The sequence below is a fragment of the Erinaceus europaeus genome, chromosome 14 (assembly GCF_950295315.1).
Source record: "Erinaceus europaeus chromosome 14, mEriEur2.1, whole genome shotgun sequence".
NCBI classification, from domain to species: Eukaryota; Metazoa; Chordata; class Mammalia; order Eulipotyphla; family Erinaceidae; genus Erinaceus; species Erinaceus europaeus.
The window spans coordinates 17,658,106-17,675,656 of NC_080175.1; the positions used below are offsets into that span (position 1 = coordinate 17,658,106).

At 42.4% G+C, this 17,551-nt stretch overlaps 1 protein-coding gene across 2 annotated transcripts in view; it reads right to left on the minus strand.

Moving 5' to 3' along the window:
- RBM20 (RNA binding motif protein 20) overlaps window positions 1–17,551 on the minus strand; it is a 243,108-nt gene that overhangs the window by 206,208 nt on the left and 19,349 nt on the right. Inside the window, exon 2 of one of the 2 annotated variants that reach the window (XM_060171337.1) lies at window positions 9,449–9,518. The exons of the other annotated variant lie outside the window; for it this stretch is intronic. The gene's annotated coding sequence lies outside the window, so the exon portion shown is untranslated. The remainder of the gene's footprint in view (window positions 1–9,448; window positions 9,519–17,551) is intronic. 2 annotated transcript variants of the gene reach the window in all.

Consider the following 17,551-nt stretch of genomic DNA (forward strand, 5'->3'; position numbering starts at 1 on the left):
TGATCCTAACATTTTAATAAATGTTTCATGTTTCAGACACACCACGTTTTTCAACATGTCCTTTTCTTTACGGCTTCATACATTTCCAGAAGTAATAACCAATACTGGATTAGAAGTAGCAAAAAAGGGGCCAGGAGGTGGCGCACCTGGTTAAGCACACACATTACAGTGTGCAAAGAACCAGGATCAATCCCCTGGTCCCCACCTGCAGGGGGAAAGCTTCACAAGTGGCGAAGCAGGTCTGCAGATATTTCTCTGTCTTTTTCCTTCTCTACTTTCTCCTCCCCTCTCAATTACTTTCTCCTCCCCTCTCAATTTCTTTCTGCCTCTTTCCAATAAGAAATAAAGTAAATAAAAATATTTTTAAGTGGCAAAAAATATTTGATGGTTCTTAGAAGACAAGTTAGATTATCCCAAACAATATATTTGCCACAATCAAGGAGACTGGATATTGAGGCCAGGTGGTGGCACACTTGATTAACTGCATGTATTTTTTTTTTTCCCTCCAGGGTTATTGCTGGGCTCGGTGCCTGCACCATGAGTCCACAGCTCCTGGAGGCCATTTTCCCCCTTTTTGTTGCCCTAGTTGTTGCAGCCTCGTTGCGGTTATTATTGCCATTGTTGATGTTGCTTTGTTGTTGGATAGGACAGAGAGAAATGGAGAGAGGAGGGGAAGACAGAGAGAGAGGGGGAGAGAAAGACACCTGCAGACCTGCTTCACCACCCTTGAAGCGACTCCACTGCAGGTGGGGAGCCGGGGGCTCAAACCGGGATCCTTACACAGGTCCCTGGGCTTTGCGCCACGTGCGCTTAACCCACTGCGCCACCGCCCGACCCCCTAACTGCATGTATTACCATGCACAAGGACCCAGGTTCAAGCGTCCCGTCCCCACCAGCAGGAGGAAAGCATCACAAGCAGTGAAGCAATGTTAACATGTGTGCTCAACCAGATGCACCATCACGTGGCCCCTTTTTATCATTTTTTTAAAAAACTTTATTTTACTTGATAGAACAGAGATAAGTTGAGAGGGAGGGGAGATAGAGATAGACAACTGTGGAGTGGGGTAGATAGCATAATGGTTATGCAAAAAGATTCTCATGCCTGAGGCTCCAAGGTCCCAGGTTCAATCCCCCAAACCACCATCAGCCAGAGCTGAGCAGTGCTCTGGTTTTAAAAATAAAAGAAAAAAAAGAGGAGAGAGAGATAACTGGCATTGCCTCACCGCTTGTGATGCTTTCCTCCTGCTGGTGGGGATGGGACGCTTGAACCTGGGTCCTCTTTACTTCTTTTTCTCTTTATTTTCCTTTTCATTTTTCCAGAGAGAGAGGAGACACAACACAGCACATTCCATTGCTTGTAAAGCTTCCTCTTTGTACAGTGCTTCCATGTGCCAAGAGAATCCTTGCATAAGGTTACACTCTCCCAGTCCCCAGAGAGTGACAGTTTTTAAACATGTGTTTATTGATTTATAAGAGAAAGAAAGGGGTACATATGATGCTGGGGGCTGAACTCAGGACCTCATGCTTAAATGTCTATCACTCTAGCAACTGGGCTACCTCCCAAGCCAAAAGAAAGTATTAATTGCTAATTAGCATTTCCTTTTAGAGATCAGTTCTTCCCACTGCTTTTGTTTATCGGTGTTTTATTGGAAGCTTTCTGTCTTGGTTATGATTGCTAGATGCATTGTTCATCTTTAGAGACAACTAAATTCACTTCTTTCAGCTATCTATTTTTTTCCTTTGGGCTGCTGGGCAATTATCTGTGGGAGCCAGTGGAGGGAGAGCACCAATTATTCATCAGATTTGGAGTTCTGCTCTGGAATGCACAATGGGCCTGTGCCAGACTGCAATACAATGGAAATGTCCTTATCTTACTCTCTAAGTTTTGGAGAGAGAAATGCAGTCAGTTATTTAACAATGCAGAACCATATCTGGAATTTATAGTCCATTTCTGGAATGTTCCCAAAAAAAAGAATCCATTTTCCGGTATCTGCAAGTGATACCAAATAAATTCTACCCAAGTCATGTCTTATTCTCATTTCTTCGCCTTCTCAGAGACTATAGCCCAAGTATACTTGAGAAATATAAACTCAGAGCAGATACAATTTTCTGACTCTGCTCCCTACCTAGCATTCAACTAGGTGATGTATGCATTAAATACATTATCTAATTTAATCCACCCCACAATGCTTAAGTATTATTACTATTATCCTTCTTTCACAAATCAAGAAATCAAAGAAGTAACTTCCAAGGTCATAGTTCATAAGTGTCTGTAGAGCCAGAATGTGAGCCAGATCAGTCTGACTTAAAAGGCAGGATTCCCCTAGAACCCAGGAGAGGGGACCATGATGATCTCCTCTGGAGTCCTCAGCTGTCACTATGAGGAAGTGCTGATACGTGGAGAAAAGACTCTGACACCAGGCTGTTGGCTTCAATTCATTTGAACAGATCTACTACATCCTAGCTGCAAGTTACTTAACTTCTTTGTGTCCCAGATGATGAACTAGTAAGTGGACATAATAACTGTTACCTGTTTCATACATTTCTCTGGGAACGAAATAAAATATACCTGAAAGGCTCCTAGAATCACATCTTAGGGACAGGCACACAGACACACACACACACACACACACACACACACACACACACACACACAGCTAGCTACTTACAACAATGGTGATGGTGGCTGAAGCAACAGTGGTGGTTTCAAGGTCCAGATTCACCATCCCACCTAATATTTTACACACTACGACTCAACCACATTCTCCTAAAAAGGTTCTCTTCTTTATTCTTCTTTATATAGCTCTTATTTATCACTTTGACAGGTTTTTTATTACAATTTAATAGAAACAGGGAGAAATCAAGAGGGAAAAGGAAAGGAGAGAAGACACCTGCAGCACTGTCTCACCACTCACGAAGGGTGAGGTGGGATAGGGAGGCTTGAACTGAGATCCTTGCGCATTGTTAACATGTGCACTGAACCAGATGCACCATTGCCTGGCCTCAACAGGTTGTAATTTCATTAGTTCCTTTTTTTTCCTATTGCTATTATTATTATTATTATTATTGGGGGTTAATGGTTTACAGTGCAGTCATTGTCACATGGGTACAAAAATTTCTCATCTCCTTATGAAAGTTCTCTGCAGAACACTTTCATCTCTTTTACATCATCTATGTACCAGGACCCCAAGGTTCTCTTTAGCCCCTCCCTCCTCCTTCTCCCCCAGAGAACTTTGGTTTTGCTGCAATACTCCCTATCCAGTCCACGTTTCACTTTGCGTTCTCCCTCTCTGACCCTACTTATTATGTCCCACCTGTAAGGAAGATCATTCAGTTCAATAACTTTGCTTCTATGTTCTCTAAGAAATCTTTCACAAACATATGAGTCCATTGATTTTTCTTCTTCCAGACTACTTGCATGCTACAGAGTAATCACTTAAAATGTCATCATCAATCAACAATGCACTGTGAATACAGAACTGTATCACAGCTTGAAACATTCATTGGGTATTTTGCATTGTTGGCCTTATTCCCCACAAATTAGTTACGAGCTCCTTTAGGACAGAAAGTGAAATACTTCTATGTCCTCTAAAGGCAACGACATACAACTTGTGTACACACACACATACTCATACAAGACAGGCAGACCACCTAAAGTTACTGGCATAAATGATTTAAATATATGTACAATAATTATTTGAGCTAATTAAATGCAATGAGTATAGGAAAAAAATCAAGCAAAGTCTTAAGAACATAATGTACTGACGACCTCAAAAATACTAGACCAGATATCTGAGCTCAAAGACTTATACAGCTGTACTTACTAACAATTTGTTAACAAGCAGTCAGTCTTCCTAATTCAACTAAAACTATTTGGATTAAAAAGTTCTGACGTGGGAGTCGGGCGGTAGCACAGCGAGTTAAGTGCACGTGGCGCAAAGTGTAAAGACCAGTCTAAGGATCCCAGTTCGAGCCCCCGGCTCCCCACCTGCAGGGCAGTCACTTTACAAGTGGTGTAGCAGGTCTGCAGGTGTCTATCTTTCTCTCCCCTGTCTCCCCTTCCTCTATCCATTTCTCTCTGTCCTAACCAACAACAACGACATCAACAACAACAGTAACTACAACAACAAAGCAACAAGGGCAACAAAAGTGAAAATAAATAATAATAAAAAAATTTTTTTAAAAAGATGAGTCATCTATAAAAAAAAAAGTTTTGACATTATTACTCCAGTGAACTTTCAAGTGATTCACAAAGAAGTGGAAGACGCTGAGCTTGAGGAAGCATGACACAGATGTCCAGTCACAGGTTACGTGATTTAATTCTGCCCATTACTAGCAATTGGACTGGGAATTGAAAATAATCCTAAAGAGACACTCAGAACATCCTTAAACAGCATGACACTGGAATCCTTCTCTCTCTCCAAAGCTCTAGGGAAAACACAGTATCTTGGATTTAAGAGCTCACTGCTGTAAGCAAAGCCCCGTGAACATGAGAGCCAAGCACAGAACACATGAAATGGTGATACAGTTACAGGTCTTTTAATGGATTTCACAGTATTGAAGAAATGAACATGAACAGAATGCAGGTTTGCACAGCCAGTACCTCTTAACTCTTCCTCACCTGTGGCCCTAACCACACAGTCTCATTCTTGTAACACCCACTATTAGTGAAGCGGGCATCAAACACACACTCCAACAGTAAGTAGAAGTGAAAATTGGCACAAACCCTTAAAGAAATTTGAAATAGAGTAAGATAGATAAATAGCCTTAAAAGTGATCGCACACCATCTCCTCAAATAATTATAATAGTGAGGCTCTAATCTACATAGAAAAAGCTTTAGACGTGGTCCGGGAGGTGGCGCAGTAGATAAGACATTGGATTCTCAACCATGAGGTCATGAGTTCAATCCCCTGGCAGCACATATACCAGAGTGATGTCTGGTTTTTTTCTTTCCTCCTCTCTCATGAATAAATGAATAAATTCTTTAAAAAAAAAAAAGAAAAAAGAAAAAGCTTTAGACAAGACTGGGAAGGTTGTTTAATTGTTATGCAAATAGACTCTGAGCCTGAGGCATTGAAGGTTCCAGGTTCAGTCCTCAGAACCATCATAACTCAAAGCTAAGCTGAGGAGAAGGGAAGGTGAAAAGCTTTAGGCAAAAAGGATGTTTACCACACATTTCATTAAAAGAAAACCCCAACCACTTAAATACCCCATAGAGAAGTGACTGTATAAATTGAATAAAATGCCATAAAGTCAGTATGGAAATTTATAAGACCACACTGGGAGTTGGGAAGGACAGACTTAAAAATTAAACACCTCAATACACGTAAAGCTAAGAGAAAGGAAACGAACTCAGGTATAGAAAAAAGCAAAGAAACAGAGACAGAGCGACGATAGATAGCATACTGGTTATGCCTGAGGCTCCTAAATCCCAGGTTCAATTCCCCACACCACCATAAGCCAGGGCTGATCAGCGCTCTGGTAAACAAACAAACAAACAAAAAAGACAGAGACAGAGAGTTGGTGCCCCGATACATTACCATGAGCAAGGACTCAGGTATCTGTATTTCTCTCTGTATCGAATTAATGGGGGAAAATGACGAAACAGCCAGCCAGGTGCGGTGAATTGCATCGAGCCCCAGCGATAACCCTAGTGGCAATTACAATAAAATAAATAAGCTAAGAACTATCCAAAACGGCAGCTGATTTGGGGCAGACTCATTAATGGTTCCTCCTAACAATGTGCATGAGCTAAGCAGTCTTTGAAAAATTGACAAGGCACAGTTCTACCATACACCCAGCACGCTGGGAACCCGGGCACCCCCAAAGCAATCATTTTTCCACTCCAGGGGAAAAAGGTTCTTAGGCAGCCGTCCCCAGAAAAGTCTGCAAGCAGAAGACAGAAGTTGCTGCTGGAGCAGCTGTGGGGCCCCTGCGAAAGCGTGAGGGCGTGCTCTCACAGGTCCCAGCGCGCTCAGCACAGATCCCTCGGTCTGTCGGCGGAGAGGGCGCGCAGGCGGCGGAGGGGCGCGCAGCTCGGGCCCGGGACACGGGCTCCAGGCGGCGGAGGGGCGCGGAGCACCGAGCGAGGTTCCCCTTCAGCCCGCTCGCTGAGATTCTCAGGCTTCTAGAGTTTATCAACACACACGGATTGAATTATTCGGAGAGCTCAGCAGAAATAACCAGGATTAAGGAGTGGAAAGCTGATCGAACCATAAAGTGGCAGCAAGTGCGGCCGCCTTTCCGCGGGTCGGGCTGGAGCCTCAGCACTGCCCCCATCCGCAGGGGCCTGCGCATCGCCAGCCAGTGCCCAGGTCCCCGCCCGGGACGCCTGGAGCAGTCCGGAGGTGTGTCTGGATTCACCCAGCGGAAAGCAACTTCCTACACCAAACGGAGTTGGCAGTAACAGCCTGGATCCAAATAGAATGGAAAAGCATCGTAAACAAACCCTAACATGTCCACTGGTCCCCCACTCGCATATGGAGGCAAGAGCCCCAGTAAGCATTCCTGTTCCTCAGATGCATGCTGGACTGTCAACACCTCCTCAGACCGCTGGATGTCTGACGTTCAGACGTGACTCTAAAGGGATATATGGATCTCAGTTCTTATAAAGACTTATTTAGGGGAGGAGGGAAAAAGGTGGTGGCGCACCTGGCTAAGGGCACAAATTACAGTGCGCAAGGACCCAGGTTCAAGCCCCTGGTTCCCACCTGCAGGGGGGAAGCAGGACTGCAGGTGTCTCTGTCTCTCGCTCTCTATCTCCCCTTCCCTTTCAATTTCTCTATCCAAAAATAAATTTAAAATATTTTTAAAAGACATTCTTTTTTAATTTTTTTTTAATTTAATGCTATCTTCCCCTGTCAAATAAAGTCTTCTTAAGATGAATAAAGATCTCACGCAGGGCTAGGGAGACAGCATAATGGTTATGCAAATAAGTTCCACGCCTGAGGCTCTGGGGTCCCAGGATCAATCCCTAGCATCTCCATAAACCACAGCATTGCTCTGGTAAAAAGAAAACAAACAAACAAAAAACTCCAAAATGGAAAATGGATCTGTTCTGTGAGGTGACTGGAGGTGGTTATGCTTAGTGAAATATAAGAAAATGAAAAAACAACAGCTGAGAGATTTTGCTCATATGTTAAACACAGATAAAGCATATTAAACTGTTTCTCAGACTCCGAGAACAATGAGGAAGGGGCACAAAACTTTAGCAGTAGTGTGTGCGTTGTGAAGCTATACCCTTGTAATCTGATTATTTAATCTTGTGATTTTGTAAAACTACTGAATAACTGGCATTTAATTTGGTAGGCAAAATTAAGGTCACTCAGTTCTCAATTTGTAAATTCAATATTTCCAATGAATGTCCAGTGTATATAAAGACAAGGGAAATCTAATCTGTGTTTCCTAAAACAGTTATGATTATATTGATGTATTATTTTAAAACCCAATAGGATGTACTTTTATGGGAATCAGGTGGTAGTGCAGCGGGTTAAGCACACGTGGCGCAAAGCGCAAGTATCGGAGTTAAGGATCCTGGTTCGATCCCCAGGCTCCCCACCTGCAGGGGAGTCGCTTCACAGGTGGTGATGCAGGTCTGCAGGTGTCTTTCTCTCCCCCTCTCTGTCTTCCCCTCCTCTCTCCATTTCTCTCTGTCCTATCCAACAACAATGACAGCAATAACAACAAAAACGATAAACAACAAGGGCAGCAAAAGGGAAAATAAATAAATATTTTTTAAAAATCTAAAATAAAAAATAAAATCTCAAAAAATAAAAAATAAATTTAAAAAAATTTTTAAATATGTACTTTTATATCTCTAATTATGTTTCAGTATTCAAGAACTTACCAAGCAAAATAAATGTGTGTGGGTTTGCAAGAAACAAATTAAATAAATCTTCAACTGGGGGTGAGATAGTGGTAGTGCACAGGACTTCCACAGGAGAGGTCCTAAATTCAATCCCCAGCACCACCAATAGCCAGAGCTGAGTGGTGCTCTAATAAAAAATAAATAAAATAAGAAATAAAAAAGTTTTTTGAAGGGGCTGGGGAAACAGTATGATGGTTATTCAAAACCAGACACTTTGAGGTTCCAGATTTAATCTGCAACACCACCATAAACCAGAGCTGAGCAGTACTCTTCTCTATCTCAATCTCTATTGTTAAAATGATAAAAATAAAATGACTTTTAAAAAATTTAAAGCCTTTTAGAAAAGGGGACTTAAGGGGGGGGTTGTTTCTTAGATATACTGTTAATCAACATGTAAAATATTTTTTTAAATCCACTGTTCCTATTAATTTACTATTTTGTTAATCTTGAACTAGAGAGGTGCACTGTACAAACACACAGTGGATATTACACAGGCACAGTTCTAGACAGTATGCAAAAGTAACTGGTTATTCCCAGTGACAACCTCATGAAATAGATCTTGTCATTATTCTTGTCTTACAGAGGAGGTAACTGAGGCACAGGGAAGTTAGATAAATTTCTCTAAGTGGCAAATGGCAAAGGTGAGAGTCAAACTTAGAGAAAGCACTCTTATATACTCACACAAAACACACACCTCATAGTGAAGTTTCTATCCTCAAAAGTTACTGCTTAAAAAAAAGTTACTGCTGGCTTTATAAATTAGTGCATCTTTTTGTAAGGCAATTTGGCAGATATACCAAGAACAATACTTAGGAGAGTCATTCCTAAGAAATCTTCCAAACAGAGTATAAAATAACATGTAATAATTTCAAAATATATACACATGACCAAACATGAAATGAATGAAGACAAAATGGGCAAACATTTGAAGGACAGAGAGATTACTGACAATTTTTCTCCCAAAATGTATCCACTGTTTTATTGTAATAGTATCATTACAAACAAAATTTAGAGGAAGGCATGTCTTACAGATTTATGAGAAAAAGATAAACAGTTCTCACATGAGGTGCATGTCTTGCCATATCTGCAACCTAGACTGAAGACCTGACTCCATATGGAAGGTACTATGGCACCAGAGGAAACTCTCGTCTCCCTTTCTCTTGTCTCTGTCTCTCTAGCTGGATGAAGAAACAGACCAGAGTGGCAAAACAAATAAGAGTTTATGAGAAGAAACTAAATTCTCATAGACCAAGAGCATTCAGAATGAAACTTGTAAGACAGAGGGTTCTGTTTCATTTCCATGTTCTCTGCGCCCAGCTCGCCCCTGCCAGGGAAGGAGGATCTAGCAGGCAGCTGGAATTAACAGGTTCTCAGCAGCTGAGCTGAGGAACTCCAGCTAAGGGGATTCCAGACCTACCCTCAGTCCCACATATCATTTTAAGAGTGAAAGAAGCAAAGACTGGTGCCAGGGGCTGTACACACACCAAATGCACAATCTAAAAAAAAAAAAAAAAAAAAAAACAACAACAACAAAAAAAAAACCACAGTCCAGCCAGAAGAAATGTGGGCTCAGAACTCACCTCAGAGGACCACTTAAGGATGTGCACAATCTTCACTTCCTGATCAGTGGCAGGTACCACCCAACAGTCCCTGGAAAGAGACAGAGTGATCTTAACCATTTCTTGACCCCAATCTGAAACTCTAAGATGTGAAAGTCCAAGACCCCTTAGACTCTCAAATGGGTCAAGTGAAGGCAAGGAAGAAGAAGGAAAAAAAAAAAAAAAGACCTAGATATCCCTTAATAGGAACAACCACTCAAGATGAAACAGGAAGGTTTAAAAGAGTTGCATCATTAGACTTGCTGAGAAATAATATTGAGTGCAGGTAAAAGAAGCAAAACAAAAATAACTAGAATAACTAAATCAGGTGAAACTGCATGGTTTCAGAGAAACAGCTTATTAGTTTGAATTCAGTAGTTCTGCTTAATTACCAAGGGGCTGGTCTATTCCTTGAGCCCCAAGCCACTGTGGTAACCAGAAACCAAAAGAACACCATTTTTCAGTCACAGTATTACTACACTCTCTCCCCTACTTTTCTCCTTCTTCTTCTTCTTTTTTTTTTACTAAGTAGACACACTCCAAATTAATCAATGTGACTGAGAAAGTCAGTCCCTTGCAATCTGATGCAACCAAGTAGTGGTAAAAGTTGTCAGAATTAAAAACAATATTCGGAGTCTTAAAGTGCTGTAATTTAAGCCAGAATGCTTGCTGAACAGCAGGCAATAACTCATTAGATTTTTTTCAGACAGATGGTACCTGACTATGAAAACATCATACTTCATTCTGACGGCTGTGACAGAACAGGCGTATCATATACGGAAGAAGCTGGATGTTTAAATATCACTCACTGCAAAATGAACACCCACATACAGAACCCTTTTCCCAACTCCCCTCTCCGACTCAATCTGGAAACATTTTCAAAGTTCTCTAGCCACAAACTGCCACGCCATCAGTGGGTTAACAAAAGTAACTGGGTGGTCCAGGAGGTGATGCAGTGGTCCCAAGTTCAATCCCCGGCAGCACACATACCAGAGTGATGTCTGGCTCTTTCTCTCTCCTCCTATCTTTCTCATTAATAAATCAATAAGAATCTTTAAAAAAAAAACAAACTAATTGGCCTTTTTAAACTTTTACTTATCCTCAAGGATGCTTTTCAGTCATACTATATATATATATATATACATATATATTTATATGTATATATATGTATATGTATATATATATATATATATATAAAACAATAAATGGAAGTTTTCCCTCTGCTTAAAAAATGACATCACCTTGAGGCCAGGGATATAGCTCAACTAGTAGAGCATGGGACTTGCATGCCTGAGGTTCCAGGTTCAGTTCCTGTGGATGGATTTGTGGTTCTCTCAGTCTCTCTCTCTCTCTCTTTCTCTCTCTCTCTCTCTCTCCTGTCTCAGGTGAAAATCCATTTCATAATCAGCAAATATTTTGGGTTTTTAAAACCAAGGTTATCTTGAGGCTCTATGCCACCACTCCTTGGGGGGGAGAGGGGAAGAGAAAGAGAAGAGAGATACCCATAGCACTGCTTCCCTTCTGCAGTTGGGGGCCAGGGAAGAGCTGGGGTCTTCCTGCATGGTAGTGTACGTAAATAAAATCTTTTATAAATTACACCATCTAAAACAAAATAACATGAACTGGGTGGGGGGGTAGATAGTCTCTTTGGTTATGCAAAGAGACTCTCATGTCTGAAACTCCCAAAGTCCCAGGTTCAATCCCCTGCACCACCATAAGCCAGAGCTGAGCAGTGCTCTGGTTAAATAATAAATATATAATAACATGAAATGAATATACAAGTGCAAAGTGAAATGACACAATTGTAATGAATTACCAATTTAACAATCAAGTTTAAAAAAAAAGTAAGGGTCTGGTGATGGCACCCCCAGTGGAACATGCGTGTTCCAATGCATAAGGGCCAGAGTTCAAGCCTCCCATCCCCATCCGCAGGAAGGAAGATTCATTTGTGGTGAAGCAGTGTTGCAGGTGTCTTTCTCTCTTCTTCTCTATCTCCCCCCTCAATTTCTCTGTCTCTTTTTGGAGACAGAAAAAAAAATAAGGGAGTCGGCGGTAGCGCAGCGGGTTAAGCGCACATGGTGCAAAGCGCAGGGACCAGCTAAGGATCCCGGTTCGAGCCCCCGGCTCCCCACCTGCAGGGGAGTCGCTTCACAGGCGGTGAAGCAGGTCTGCAGGTGTCTGTCTTTCTCTCCTCCTCTCTGTCTTCCCCTCCTCTCTCCATTTCTCTCTGTCCTGTCCAACAATGACAACAACAATAATAACTACAACAATAAAACAACAAGGGCAACAAAAGGGAATGAATAAATAAATATCTAAAAAAAATACATAAAATAAGTAACAAATAGAGCAAAATATTTTAAAAAGAGGTAGCTTCACAATGTGTGGAGCAGTGGGGTGGTGTCTCTCCTCTGTCTTTACACTCTTTTTTTAATATCTTGTTTGTTTGTTTGATAGGGATATAAATTGATATGGAAGAAGGAGAAAGAAAAGCATATAGCTGTAGCACTGCTTCACCATTTGTGAAGCTTTCCCCCGCAGGTGGGGGCAAGGGGACTGACTCTGGTCCTTATGCATTGTAACATGTTCCTTTTACCAGATGCACCACCAACCAGCTCCCTTACCTGCTACTTAAAAAAAGAAGAAAGAAAGAAAGAAAGAAAGAAAGAAAGAAAGAAAGAAAGAAAGAAAGGAAGAAAGAAAGAAAGAAAGGAAGAAAGGAAGAAAGGAAGGAAAAGAAAGAAGGAAGGAAGGATAGAAAGGAAGAAAGAAAGGAAGAAAAAGAAAAAACAGTAGCTATATGAGAGCCTCAGGGTTCAGTCTCAGCACTATAGCAATGCTACAGGGGGAGGGGGAGCGGAGAGGGGAGAGGGGAGAGGGGAGGAGAGGGGAGGAGAGGGGAGGAGAGGGGAGGAGAGGGGAGGAGAGGGGAGGAGAGGGGAGGGGAGGAGAGCAGAGGAAGAGGAGAGGAGAGGAGAGGAGAGGAGAGGAGAGGAGAGGAGAGGAGAGGAGAGGAGAGGAGAGGAGAGGAGAGGAGAGGAGAGGAGAGGAAAATAAAGGCTTCTATTAGTCCCTGCCTCCAAGAGAAACTTTAGGCCAAAGAAACTTAAAAGTTAGGATCAACTCTACCCCCTGCTCTCTCTCCCTCCACAGTCCTCAGAGGAGACATTAAAACAGTTTCAAAGAGGGAATTTAAGAGGGTTACTGAAAGTTTCCCCAGCTCTCTCATCACTCATCATGAACTCTCAGGACAGAAATGACACTTGTTGTGGCTTTTTTCCCCCCTCAACCTCCACCTGTTGTCCTAAGTCTGTGATGGTATGTCAGGGCCATTTGCACTCACTGTTGAATGACAAAGCCTCCCCAGCAATCCAGTGTCTCCCCTTTGACCCAAGTGGCTGCCTCTGAATCTGAGTCCCTATGAAATGATGTCCAATTAGGGGCTCCCTGCACACCCATCTCTAAAGCATCAGAGAATGTCCATAGGTTGGTGGGTTGGTTGGACACACACACACACACACACACACATTACATTATTTCCCCAGAGTATGGGCTTCCTGGAATTAGTGGAGCTGGGATGAGTGGAGACCAAATAGATGGGCTGATTGCCCCCCACTTCCCTTTGGGCTCCCCACTCTAGGTAGACCCAGCCACCACTGAGGAATTCCAGGCAGGATGCTTGGCATGAGTAATTGAGTTAAGGGATCTAAAGAAAGACTTCACATTCACATTCATATGCTAAACTCAGTTAAAAATAGACTCAAGAAGGGCCTGACTTCACTTTTAATTTTAGCCTGGTGATGAACATGCCCTAAAGACAGAAAGTCACCAGGCATTTTCCTGTGTGCAGTGATCTTCATATTTTTATAAAAAGGAAATGCAGCATGTTCTATTAATAAAAGTGCTGTAGCCTCAGTAAAATCTAGACAGTTCATAAATCAGGTCTCCCTCTGGCTGAACATCCTGACAGCCGCCTCACTCACACCCAAGCCCCAGCAGTGGGGAAAAGTGAGCCAGACACTCAGGGATCAAAGGCCTCAGGTATGGCTTCTGGACACTTCTCAGGTGATAAGTGACTCAGCCCAGTGACTCAACCAAGCACATTTGACAGGAGCTCTTAAAGGGATCATGGAATGAGCCACATCACCAGGGGAGCCCTGCGAGACAGGGGGTAGGAGTAGAGCAGGCTGCTTTTAGAGGGAAATAAAAATAAGGGGGAGGGGGCAGGTGATAGTGCAGCGGGTTAAGCACACATGGTGAGAAGTGCAAGGATGGTAAGGATCCTAGTTCAAGTACCCGGCTCCACTCAAAAAAAAAAAAAGAAGGCTGGCTGGAGGGGGTGGTGAGACATTCCATAATGGTTATGCCTGAGGCTCAGAAGACCCAGGTTTAATACCTGGCACCACTACAAACCAGACCTGAGTAGTGCACTGGTTAAAAAATATAGTAATTTTTTAGAGCTCTTTGGTCCATACTCCTAGAGGGATAAAGAATGGGGAAGCTTCCAATGGAGGGGATGGGATATGGCACTCTGCTGGTGGAAACTGTATGAATTATACCCCACAATATTGTTGACCATTATTAAATCACTAATAATAATAATAATAATAATAATAAAGAAGTTGAAAAGTAAGAGAACAGAAAGCAGAACTTGGACTGGGCTTGTGTATTGCACCAAAGTAAAGGACTCTGGGGTAGGGGGGTGGTGTTCAGGTCCTGGAACATGATATCAAAGGACAGAGAGAGGGTTGAATTGTTATGTGGAAAACTGAGAAATGTTCCACATGTACAAATTACTATTTTACTGTTGACTGCAAGCCATTAACCCTCCCCAATAAAGAGAAAAATAGAGTAGCTGATCTAAGTATCACTGAAAAATTATGGGCAACACTTTTTTGTTTCTGATGGTTGTACGGGACAACTGTCTTTACTATAAGCATGAGAGTAAAAGATAAGTAGCCACATGCTACAGTCATCCTACGGTTTTAGAAATTACTTGAAATAAACAGAATATTAACTTGGGACTCAAAATCCTTATGCTATCATTGTTACTTTCTCTCTCTTTTTTAAATATTTATTTTATTTATTCCCTTTTGTTGCCCTTGTCGTTTTATTGGTGTAGTTGTTGTTGTTATTGATGTCGTTGTTGTTGGATAGGACAGTCAGAAATGGAGAGAGGAGGGGAAGACAGAGGGGGGAGAGAAAGACAGACACCTGCAGACCTGCTTCACCGCCTGTGAAGCGATCCTCCCCCCTGCAGGTTGGGAGCCGGGGGCTCGAACCGGGATCCTTACGGCCGTCCTTGCACTTTGCACCGCGTGTGCTTAACCTGCTGCACTACGGCCTGACTCCCACTTTCTCTTTTTTATGAGAGAGAGAGAAAGGGGGGCAGAGATGCTAAAATACTGGTCTACCATTCATGGAACTCCACCCATTAAAGCTTCTTACCATCCAGAGATTTATGTTACTGAAAGTTATAATGGAATAGGGTTTAGATCTGCTTCAAATGTCAGAGAAGAGATTCAGACTGGAAAATGCTGCACCCTTCCACCCTTAAAGTCACAGTCAAGGGACTGGGTGATAGCTCACCAGAGAGGGCCCTCACTTTGCCATGTATGAGCCCTGGGAGCACCAGGGATACCAGGTTATAAAGTGGTGCTCTGGCACTTCTTCTCCCCCCCCCCCACCAAATTAAAAGAATGAAAAATAGGCCTAGGAGCACTAGAATTGTGCATACAATGTAAGTGACACCACACACACACACACACACACACACACACACACACACACACACACCAAAAAAAAAAAAAAGTCATAATCAAGTCCCTGACTAGAGATAACCAGGACAAAAAGTCAGGTTACACAATGACACACCTGTCAGCACTTTCATATGTTCATATGTCATCTCAGTGACTGGTACAACAAGCCCCACGTGCTGTACTTAGTCTACATTATAATAAGCTCCACACCCTGTCCCCCTTTAATACTGTGGGACTTAACACTAAGCACCTTTCCTCCTCTGCTCACACAGTAGTTTTGAAGCAGAGTCAGAGCTGAGGGGGGGTATCTTCCTTCCTGAGTCTCTGTCCCTCCCTTCTCAAATCAGCTCCCCAAACAGAAAGATGGGATCTGTGTGTCTCTCAAGACCTTTCTGACCAGCAACTGGAATAAAACATAAGTCAGAAAAATACAAGCCTAGCATCTGTTCTCATCATAAATTTAGGCAGATCAAAAGTTACAGGGGGCCGGGCGATGGCACACCTGGTTATGTGCACATTACCTACTATGCACAGGAATCCAGGTTCAAGCCCTTGATCCCCACCTATAAAGGGAAAGCGTCACAAGTGCTGCAGGTGTCTTTCTGCCTCTCTTTCTCCCTCTCTACCCCCTATCTGCTCAGTTTCTCTCTGTTCTATCAAATAAAATAAAGTTAAAAAAAAAAAAAGCCTGCTAGAAATGGACCTACCCTATGATCCTGCAATTCCTCTCCTGGGGATATATCCTAAGGAACCAAACACATCCATCCAAAAAGATCTGTGTACACATATGTTCTTAGCAGCACAACTTGTAATAGCCAAAACCTGGAAGCAACCCAGGTGTCCCAACAACAGATGAGTGGCTGAGCAAGTTGTGGTATATATACACAATGGAGTACTACTCAGCTATAAAAAATGGTGACTTCACCACTTTCAGCCGATCTTGAATGGAGCTTGAAGAAATCATGTTAAGTGAAATAAGTCAGAAACAGAAGGATGAACATGGGATGATCTCACACTCAAGCAGAAGTTGAAAGACAAAAATCAGAAGAGAAAACACAAGTAGAACCCGAACTGGAGTTGGTGTATTGCACCAAAGTAAAAGACTCTGGGGTGGGGGGGGAGGGAGAGTACAGGTCCAAAAAGGATGACAGAGGACCTAGTGGGTATTGTCTTGTTATGTGGAAAACTGGGAAATGTTATGCATGTTCAAACTATTATATTTACTGTCGAATGTAAAACATTAATCCCCAATAAAGAAATTTTAAAAAAGGAGTCAGGCGGTAGCGCTGTGGGTTAAGCGCACGTGGCGCAAAGCACAAGGGCCAGCATGATATCCTGGTTTGAGCCCCCAGCTCCCCACCTGCAGGGGAGTCGCTTCACAGGTGGTGAAGCAGGTCTGCAGATGTCTGTCTTTCTCTCCCCCTCTCTGTATTCCCTTCCTCTCTCCCTTTCTCTCTGTCCTATCTAACAATGGCAACAACAATAATAACTACAACAACAATAAAAAACAACAAGGGCACAAAAAGGAAAATAAATAAATATATATTAAAAATTTTTTTTTAAAAAAGCCTACAGGGCGTAATGATTATAAAAAAGGCTTTCATGACTGAGGCTTCAAGTTTCTAGGTTCAATGGCATCACCATAAGCCAGAGCTGAGCTGCAAAAAGGAAAAAATATAAGCACAAGGACCGGCGTAAGGATCCTGGTTCGAGCCCCCAGTTCCCCACCTACAGGGCAGTCACTTCACAGGCAGTGAAGCAGGTCTGCAAGTGTCTATCTTTCTCTCCCCCTCTCTGTCTTCCCCTCCTCTCTCAGTTTCTCTCTGTCCTAACAATGATGACATCAAAAACAACAACAATAATAATTACAACAACAATAAAAAACAACAAGGGCAACAAATAGGAAAATAAATAAAATAAATTTAAAAAAATTTTTAAAAGAAAATGTGTGTGTGTGTGTGTGTGTGTGTGTGTGTGTGTAAGCAATGTTACAGGCAGGGAGAGCACCCACCTGGAGAAGCACACACTTCACACATGATGATTAAGGTTTCAACTACTACAACGCTATACATAGTACCCGGGGAAGCTCCAGGAACGGTGGAGCAGTGCTATGGTGTCTCTCTGTTTCTCTTTCCCTCTATCTGAAAAGAGAAAAATATAAGAAGAGTTTTCCAAGAATGGTACAAAGTCCCAGCAAAACACTTTGGCAGTAAAAAAAAAAAAAAAAGTAAAGTGAGGCTTCAGATAAATTGCTCATGTCTTATTTTCAACAAACTAACCACCTGAAAGGACCCGCTGGACACTATGGATACCAAGATGAACCACACTG